Raw genomic sequence first — 8509 nt, 5'->3', positions numbered from 1 at the left:
ACTGTCTATTTTAACCTCCATGTTTGTTAATAACTGTTCAATATATTTAGGTACTTCAATATTGGGTATGTATATATTTATGATTGTTATATCCTCTTAATGAATTGACCTCTTTATCATTATATGATTACTTTAATTCTCTTGATCATTTTAAGCCAAAAGTCTATTTTGTCTGATGTAAATATAGCTACTCTTGCTCTCTTTGGCTTTCATTTGCATTAATACCTTTTCCATACATTTATCCTATGAGTGCCCTGAAAGCTTAACTGAGTTTCTTGAAGTCAGAGTCTTGGTTTTTTTTATTTTATCCTTTCAACCATTTCATGTCACTTAATTGGTAATTTTAAACCATTTACAAATTTAGAGTAATTATTAATAGATAAGGATTTACTAACACCATTTTACTTTCTGAATTTTTTATAGTTCCCTTTTTTCTCTCTTGCTATCCTTTGTGCATTTATTTTTTGCAGGTTTTTGTAGTGATATGCTTTTATTATTTTCTCTTTATCATTTCTGTATTTATTATTGTTTTTTGCTTTGTGATTATCATAAGGCTTTTATAATACATCTTATAGTTATAACAGTCTAATTTAAACTGATAACTTAAATTCCATAAAGAAGTTCTACACATTTGCTTGCTTCCAATTTATTTTGTTGATGTCTCAATTTACATCTTTTGTATAGTATCCATTAACATAATATTATAGCTATAGTTATTTTAAATATTTCTGCTTTTTAACATGCTAGAGCAGTGATGGCAAACCTTTTGAGCTCGGCGTGTCAGCATTTTGAAAAACCCTAACTTAACTCTGGTGCCGTGTCACATATAGAAATTTTTTGATATTTGCAACTGTAGTAAAACAAAGACTTATATTTTTGATATTTATTTTATATATTTAAATGCCATTTAACAAAGAAAAATCAACCAAAAAAATGAGTTCGCGTGTCAACTCTGACACATGTGTCATAGGTTCGCCATCACGGTGCTAGAGTCAATGTGATTTACAAATCACTATTTAGAGTGTTTTGAATTTGACTATATACTAATCTTATCAATAGACTAGAGGCCTGGTGCTCAAATTCATGCACCAGTGGGGTCCCTTGGCCTGGCCTGAGGAATCAGGCCAAAACCAGCTTTCCAACATCCCCAAGGTGTCCCGGATTGTGCGAGGGCAGAGGCCAGGCTGAGGGATCCCACCCATGCACGATCAGGGCTGGAAAGGGACCATGGGAGGGCTCCAGGGCATCTTGCTCAGTCCCAATTGGCCGGACCCCAGCAGCAAGCTAACCTACCAGTCAGAGCGTCTGCCCCCTGGTGGTCAGTGAACGTCATAGTAAGCGGTTGAGCGGCCTTAGCATATCATTAGCATATTATGCTTTGATTGATTGAACGGACAATGGGACGACCAGACACTTAGCATATTAGGCTTTTATTATATACTAGAGGCCTGATGCACAAAATTCATACAAGAGTAGGCCTACCTTCCCCCAGCTGCTGGCACCAGCTTTCCTCTGGCACCCGGGACCCGGGCTTCCCTCCAGCTGCCGGCAGTCACCCTGGACCCAAGCTTCCCTCTGGCCGCAGGCAAGCACCTGGGACCCGGGCTTCCCTCGCAGCCCCGGCTTCATCTGGAAGGTCTTCCGAAGGACATCTGAAAGGACATCTGGTCTAATTAGCATATTAAGCTTTTATTATTATAGAGGATTTTATACTTTCCTTTTTGTCATGTTTCAGCTTGAGAAACACCCTTCAGCATTTCTGTAAGGCTGTTCTAGGGGTGATAAATTTCCCCACTCAAAGGTGGCTGTGAGGTCACTGACTGGCAGGGTTACATTATCTATGGTTCTTGGGAGGACACAGCAGTATATTCTCCATACAGTTCCATCAGCTGAAGTCAATGTTGGGGAACACTGGGGGAGTCTCCTGTGGCCAAGACTGTAAAGGTCCTGTAGGTGGCAGTAGCAACTAAGGCTGTTAGGGTTCTTGGAGATAAAGGCTGCTGTGGTTCTCTTCTTCTCTTTTTTTTGCCCATAGGAGGAAGTTCTAGCTGAGGAAATCCTCCTGGTGACAGGTCTGGTGTGCTAGCACTCAGATTAGCAATAGAGACAATCCTGGGATCGGGTACACATGGAACTATCACAATGCTTGGGTCCTGGGACAAAGGTACACTTGCTGTGGCAGTGGCACTAGTGTCTGAGGTATGGGCATATGCTAATTTCCAGTGGAACTAAAGTCTAGGTCTCTGGAGTTTGCTGCAGTGACTGTGGGAGGGAATTGGAGGGAACATAGTAGCCACCTGGACTCTGGGATGACAGGGTGCAGAGGTGGCTTGGGCTCAGGGAGCAGGATGCAGTATCATCATGGTCTGGGAATGGTAAGTCGAAGTCTGAACTCTGGCTTGAGGGATCAGTCACAGAGAACAACAGTATATCCAGGGGATGGTCTGTTAAAGCTAAGTGTCAGGACACACAGGATGGAGTATAGAGCAGCAGCAACTTGGTCTAGTGATGGCAAGTCAAAGACACAACCTAGGACCTGGGGCAGTGGCAACTCCTCTAGTCCCATAGATGATAAGATGCTGTGGCTTCCAAATCTCAGAAAATGTGGTGCAGCAGCTACTGGTGACCCTGAGGACAGGTCTCATCACAGCCACAACTCCAGCCCTGAATAGATAGGGGGCTTGAGGGCAGTCCAGGCAGCTCCATCAGCTAGGACAGTGGTTCTCAATCTTCCTAATGCTGTGACCCTTTAATACAGTTCCTCATGTTGTGGTGACCCCCAACCATAAAATTATTTTCGTTGCTACTTCATAACTGTAATTTTGCTACTGTTATGAATCGTAATGTAAATATCTGATATGCAGGATGTATTTTCATTGTTACAAATTGAACATAATTAAAGCATAGTGATTAATCACAAAAACAATATGTAATTATATATGTGTTTTCTGATGGTCTTAGGCAACCCCTGTGAAAGGGTCGTTCAACCCACAAAGGGGTTGCGACCCACAGGTTGAGAACCGCTGAGCTAGGATCAGCATTGGTGAATACGCTAGGAGTCCTCCATAGCAAAGGCTGCAAACATCCATGGCAGTGAGGGATACTGTGGTTCTCTTGCTATCCTTTTTCCTCTGGGGTAAAAACTCTCCCAGGAATTCCTTCCTGGCTGCCCTGGACTGGATGATAAGGTGACTCAGGCAAAATGCTCCCTATGCTTTTTTATGCAGCCATTTTTAGTTTTTGAGCTCCTCAGGATTTCTGCTGCTTTTCTTTGTAGGGCAGAAATAGCTCTCCTAGAGCTATTTTCATTGTTTACTCATTGTTTTTGTTGGGGAGACTAGCACTGGGACCTCCTGACCCTCCATCTTGCTGATGTCACCTTTATTATTATTTATTCAAGAAAACATGATTTTTCCTGTTCATTAATTATTAAAGCATAGTAATATATCTTCCGATTCATATCAGCACATCCAAATCAACTTAATTCTTTTTAAGACCTTTATAGTTAAGCATACTATAGTATATTTAGCTGGACCTCTGTTAAATGGGTTCTTTCCAGTTTTCTCTTTTTTAATAAAAAACAATCCTATATAATTAAACCCTAATATGCAAATCCACCGAATGGCAGAACAACCAGTGGACCAACCGGTCACTATGATGTGCACTGACCACCAGGGGACAGACACTCTGCGTTGAGTGTCTGCCCCCTGAGAGGGAGATGACCGGCAGTGGCGATCAAGGGGCGGAGCCGGCCAGCAGGCAGCGCCAGGCCACCAGCCAAGGCCACCCCCCAATTGCCCTGCCTGCCAGTCACCCCATAGATGGCCCTGATCGCTTGCCAGGCCTAGAGACCCTACCCTATATATTGGGAACAGTCTCTTAGATTTAAAAATTAAAACCTGGCACGGCTCCTCTAACACTGAAAAAACAGGATGATGCAGCAATGACATGCATGGACTCTGGCTTGCACATTTTGTGGTCAGCCCTGATTCTGACACTTATAACTGTGTGACAAAGCCAATTACTTAACTGCTCTCTCCTTCAGTTTTCCCACCCATAAGTTGGGGAAAATGGTACTACTGCCTCAGAAGGATCATGTAATGTACTGCTTTTTATAATCAGGGCAAAAAAATGTAGTTTCCCATACAACAGCAAGGTGCCTTTCACCTGTATGAAAAGTATGCTCAATGGTACATGCAGTGTCCCAGATTGCGAGAGGGATGTCTGACTGCCGGTTTAGGCCAGATTGCAAGAGGATACAGGCCAGACTGAGGGACACCCCCCACCGCACAAATTTTGTGCACCAGGCATCTAGTCCAGTGGTCAGTAAACTGCGGCCCCTTGAGTGTAGCTCTTCCACAAAATAGCACGTGTGGGTGAGCACGTACAGTGCGATTGAAACTTCGTGGCCACACTCAAGGGGCCAAAGAGCCGCATGTGGCTCATGAGCCGAAATTTGCTGACCACTGATCTAGTCTATATGCAAAGTGTCCCCTCCGAGTTCTACCAGGAGACCGGGAGTTCGATCACTCACTATGACGTGTGCTGACCACCAGGGGTCAGCATAGAAAGAAGGAATGCCCCAGCCAGCAGTCGGCAACAGGAGAAGGCCGCAAGGCCCTGGCCAGCAACTGGCAGCTGAGGAAGGAAGGCCCTGGCAGGCAGTCGGAAGGCCCCGATCGGTCCTGATCACTGGACAGGCCTAGGGACCCTACCTGTGCACAAATTTCATGCACCAGGCCTCTAGTGTTGCAATGAAGATCATTGGAATAAATAGATATTTTATAATCCAGTCTTGGTTTCCATTAATTCAAAATTAGTCTTCTACATAAAGGAATTGCTGCTCTTTTCTCCCTGGCACTAATTTCTTTTGATCTCTTTCATTACAGTTCATAAATTGGCCTCTCATTTAAAACTGTCTTTTTGAAGAATCATATATATATTAAGTATACACATTTTATGTATTCAGTTCACAAATTGGCCTTTCAGTTAAAACTGACTGGTGTTTTTGAAGAACCATAGTATATTAAGCATACACATGTTATGTATTCCAAAAAACAATATTGCAGTGAACTTGAACTTTTAAAATTTCTCTATTCTATAAATGCTTCTCAAAGTTTGACTGCTGGATTAGCAGCCTGTGCATTAACTGGAAAGTTATTAGAAAAACAAATTATTGGACCCTGCTGCAGACTTGCTGAATCAGAAGCTGTGAGGTTTGAGTTAAGCAATCCATTTTAACAAATCCTCTGGGTAATTCTGATGCAGGCTAAAATTAAAGAACCATTATCTAATCTAATAAAAGAGGAACATGAAATTGCCCCCCCCCCTGCTATCCCCAAAGCCACACCCACCAGCCAATCAGAGCGACTAGATGCAAATTAACCCAACCAAGATGGCAGCCAGCAGCCACGGAACTGGAGCAAGCAGGAGGCTTAGTTGCCCAGTCGATGGAGGAAGCCAAGCTTCCCACCTGCCCTGGCTGGCTGTGGCCTCCGCTCAAGGCAGCAAAGTTTCAATTATAGAAGATAAATAAATCCCAGACACCTGCTTCCAGCCAGCCTCCACTGGGAGCTTGGGTGGCTGAGGGCCATGGCCAGCCTGCAAACAGCCATCATCCCCTCACCCAAAATGGCCACACCCTCATGGGGTGAGGGTCTCTGCTGGGGGGCTTGGCCAGCTTGCAAACAGCCATCAGCCACTCACCCAGACTGGCCAGGCACCCCAGCAGGATCCCTCACACTGAAGGGGGTGTGGCCAGCCTGCAAACAGCCATCAGTCCCTCACCCAGGCTGGCCAGGCACTCCAGCAGGGACCCCAACCCTGAAGGGGGTGTGGCCAGTCTGAAAACACCCCTCAGCCCCTCACCTAGGCTGGCCAGGCACCCCAGCGGGACCCTCACCCTGATCCGGGACACCCTTCAGGGCAAACCAGCCAGCCCCCACCCATGCACTAGGCCTCTGTCCTACATAATAAAAGGGTAATATTCAAATTGACCCTAACAGCAAACTGGGAATGACTGGTTACTATGACACACACTGACCACCAGGGAGCCAACGCTCAATGCAGAAGCTGCCCCCTGGTGGTCAGTGTGCTCCCACAGGGGGAGCTCTGCTCAGCCACTAGCCAGGCTGATGGCTGCCAGTACAGCGGTGGTGGTGGGAGCCTCTCCCACCTCCTCAGCAGTGCTAAGAATATCCGACTGCCGCTTAGGCCTGCTCCCCGCTGGCAAGTGGACATCCCCTGAGGGCTCTTGGGCTGCCAAAGGGATGTCTGACTGCCAGCTTAGGCCCAATCCCCCAGGGAGTGGGCCTAAGCCAGCAGGTGGTCATCTCCCAAGGGGTCCCAGACTGCAAGAAGGTACAGGCCGGGCTGAGGGACCCCCCCAACTGCACAAATTTTTGTGCACCGAGCCTCTAGTATTATATATTCTGCTCCAAGTTAAGTATGTCCTGATATAATTTCTATAGAAACATAGGTAGTTATTAAATACTACAGGCCCGATGCATGAAATTCATGCAACAGTAGGCCTTCCTTTCCCCAGCTGCCAGCACTGGGTTCTCTCTGGCACCCGGGACCCGGGCTTCCCTCGCAGCCCCAGATTTGTCCAGAACGTCGTCCAGAAGGACGTCCAGTCTAATTAGCATGTTATGCTTTTATTATTATAGATATGTACTGCTTTTCCATTTCCAATGTTACTATTATTAGCATGTAATGATATTCTGTTTTCCATGATATGCTATGTAATAAAAATTACATCAACTATAATGAAATTAAGTAAAGCATTTTTTAAAATCATATAACTTTTCTTTAAGTGCCACATACCACTGCTAGAAAACCTTCAACCTACTCTTGAGAATTAAAAGCATTCTGAGCAAGCTAAGCAACATATGCAAATCAATGAAGACAACAATGAAAAGTGCAAGTATGGAAGCCTTATGAAAATAACACTGATTTAAGTGGATGATGCTTACTGAGCAACAGTGAAAAATACCCTGAATAAACAGGATAAACTCAGATTATGAGGATCTTAATCTGCAACAGGTGAGTTTGAATATTTATATTGCTTTCCCTTTTTTCTTTTAAAAAATTACAGCTATCTTTTAAATCACATATGATGAAAATATTAACCCTATTGAAAATATTAATGTTTGAACATTGCACAACCAATTTCAAAAAGGAAAGGAAGAAAACACAATGCCTCATAACTATAACCTGATTGAAATGTGCTAGAGCGTATTCTGTAGAATTTGTAATGGCACAAATACAAGTGCTAAGATTTTAAAGACATGATTTTTGTCAATCAATATTAATGGCATTAAAATATTATTTTAAGTCACATTTTTATTGTGGCCTGGACAGCTTAATATTATTGAATGAGATTATCTTAAAAGCAATCTGGATTATCACTGACATAGGTATTTAATTTTATATAACATCTTTTTGTACCTGGAATCTATACTAATAAAAGCCTAGGTGGTCATCGTGCCCTCGCGCGAAGCCCTCACGTCATCACAAGATGGTCACCACAGATGGTCGCCACAAGATGGCCATCCTCATGTCATCACAAGATTACCGCCACAAGATGGCCAGCAGGGGAGGGCAGTTGGGGATGATCAGGCCAGCAGGGGAACAGTTAGGCGTCATTAGGCCAGCAGCGGAGCCGTTAGAGTGTGATCAGGCTGGCAGGCTAAAGCAGTTAGGGGCAATCAGGCAGGCAGGCAGGCGAGCAGTTAGGAGCCAGTGGTCCCAAATTGTGAGAGGAATGTCCAACTGCCAGTTTAGGCCCAATCCTGCATCAGGCCTAAACCGGCAGTCGGACATCCCCCGAGGGGTCCCAGATTGGAGAGGGTGCAGGCCACGCTGAGGGACAACCCCCCCTCCATGCACGAATTTTATGCACCGGGCCTCTAGTGTAAGTATATTTCTCCAGCATGGATTAGATCAATGAATAATAATATTAATCTAAATATTTTGGAGATCTATCTTTTGTCAAAATTAATATGAAAATTGGGTTTTGATAGAAACAATATAAAGTAATATAAAATTAATGAAATAATGGCTATACTCTAAAATCTCTCATTGTAAAGCTATAATTTACATTTTCTATAATAGTAAAAATGTACAACTTATACAGTAAGAAACCATGAATTGAGCATAAAGTATCAGTCAATAGAAAATAAATGGAGTAAATCTTTACTAATGACTAATTATCTATTCTCTGAAACTGAAAGATACCAAAGGTAATATGAAGATGAAATGTATGAATAATTCTTTTGAGGGTTTTGAAGGCATATATGCAGAAATGAATAGGAAAATAGTTCTTGCAGCTTGCCAATTGGGTTGTGAGCAAGTAAATTTTATGTTATTCTCCAGAATTATTTTTCCAAGGTTTAATTAAGCATAACAGCATTCCCCCATGTCTAGAATTTGCTGAGATTATCTAAATGAAATCCAATCCAGCTTCTCAGTTTGCTGCCATGTACTACTACACAGATAATAGTGCCAT

This window comes from Myotis brandtii, unplaced genomic scaffold, assembly GCF_000412655.1.
Source record: "Myotis brandtii unplaced genomic scaffold, ASM41265v1 scaffold914, whole genome shotgun sequence".
Lineage (NCBI taxonomy): Eukaryota > Metazoa > Chordata > Mammalia > Chiroptera > Vespertilionidae > Myotis > Myotis brandtii.
This window is presented reverse-complemented; position numbering follows the sequence as displayed.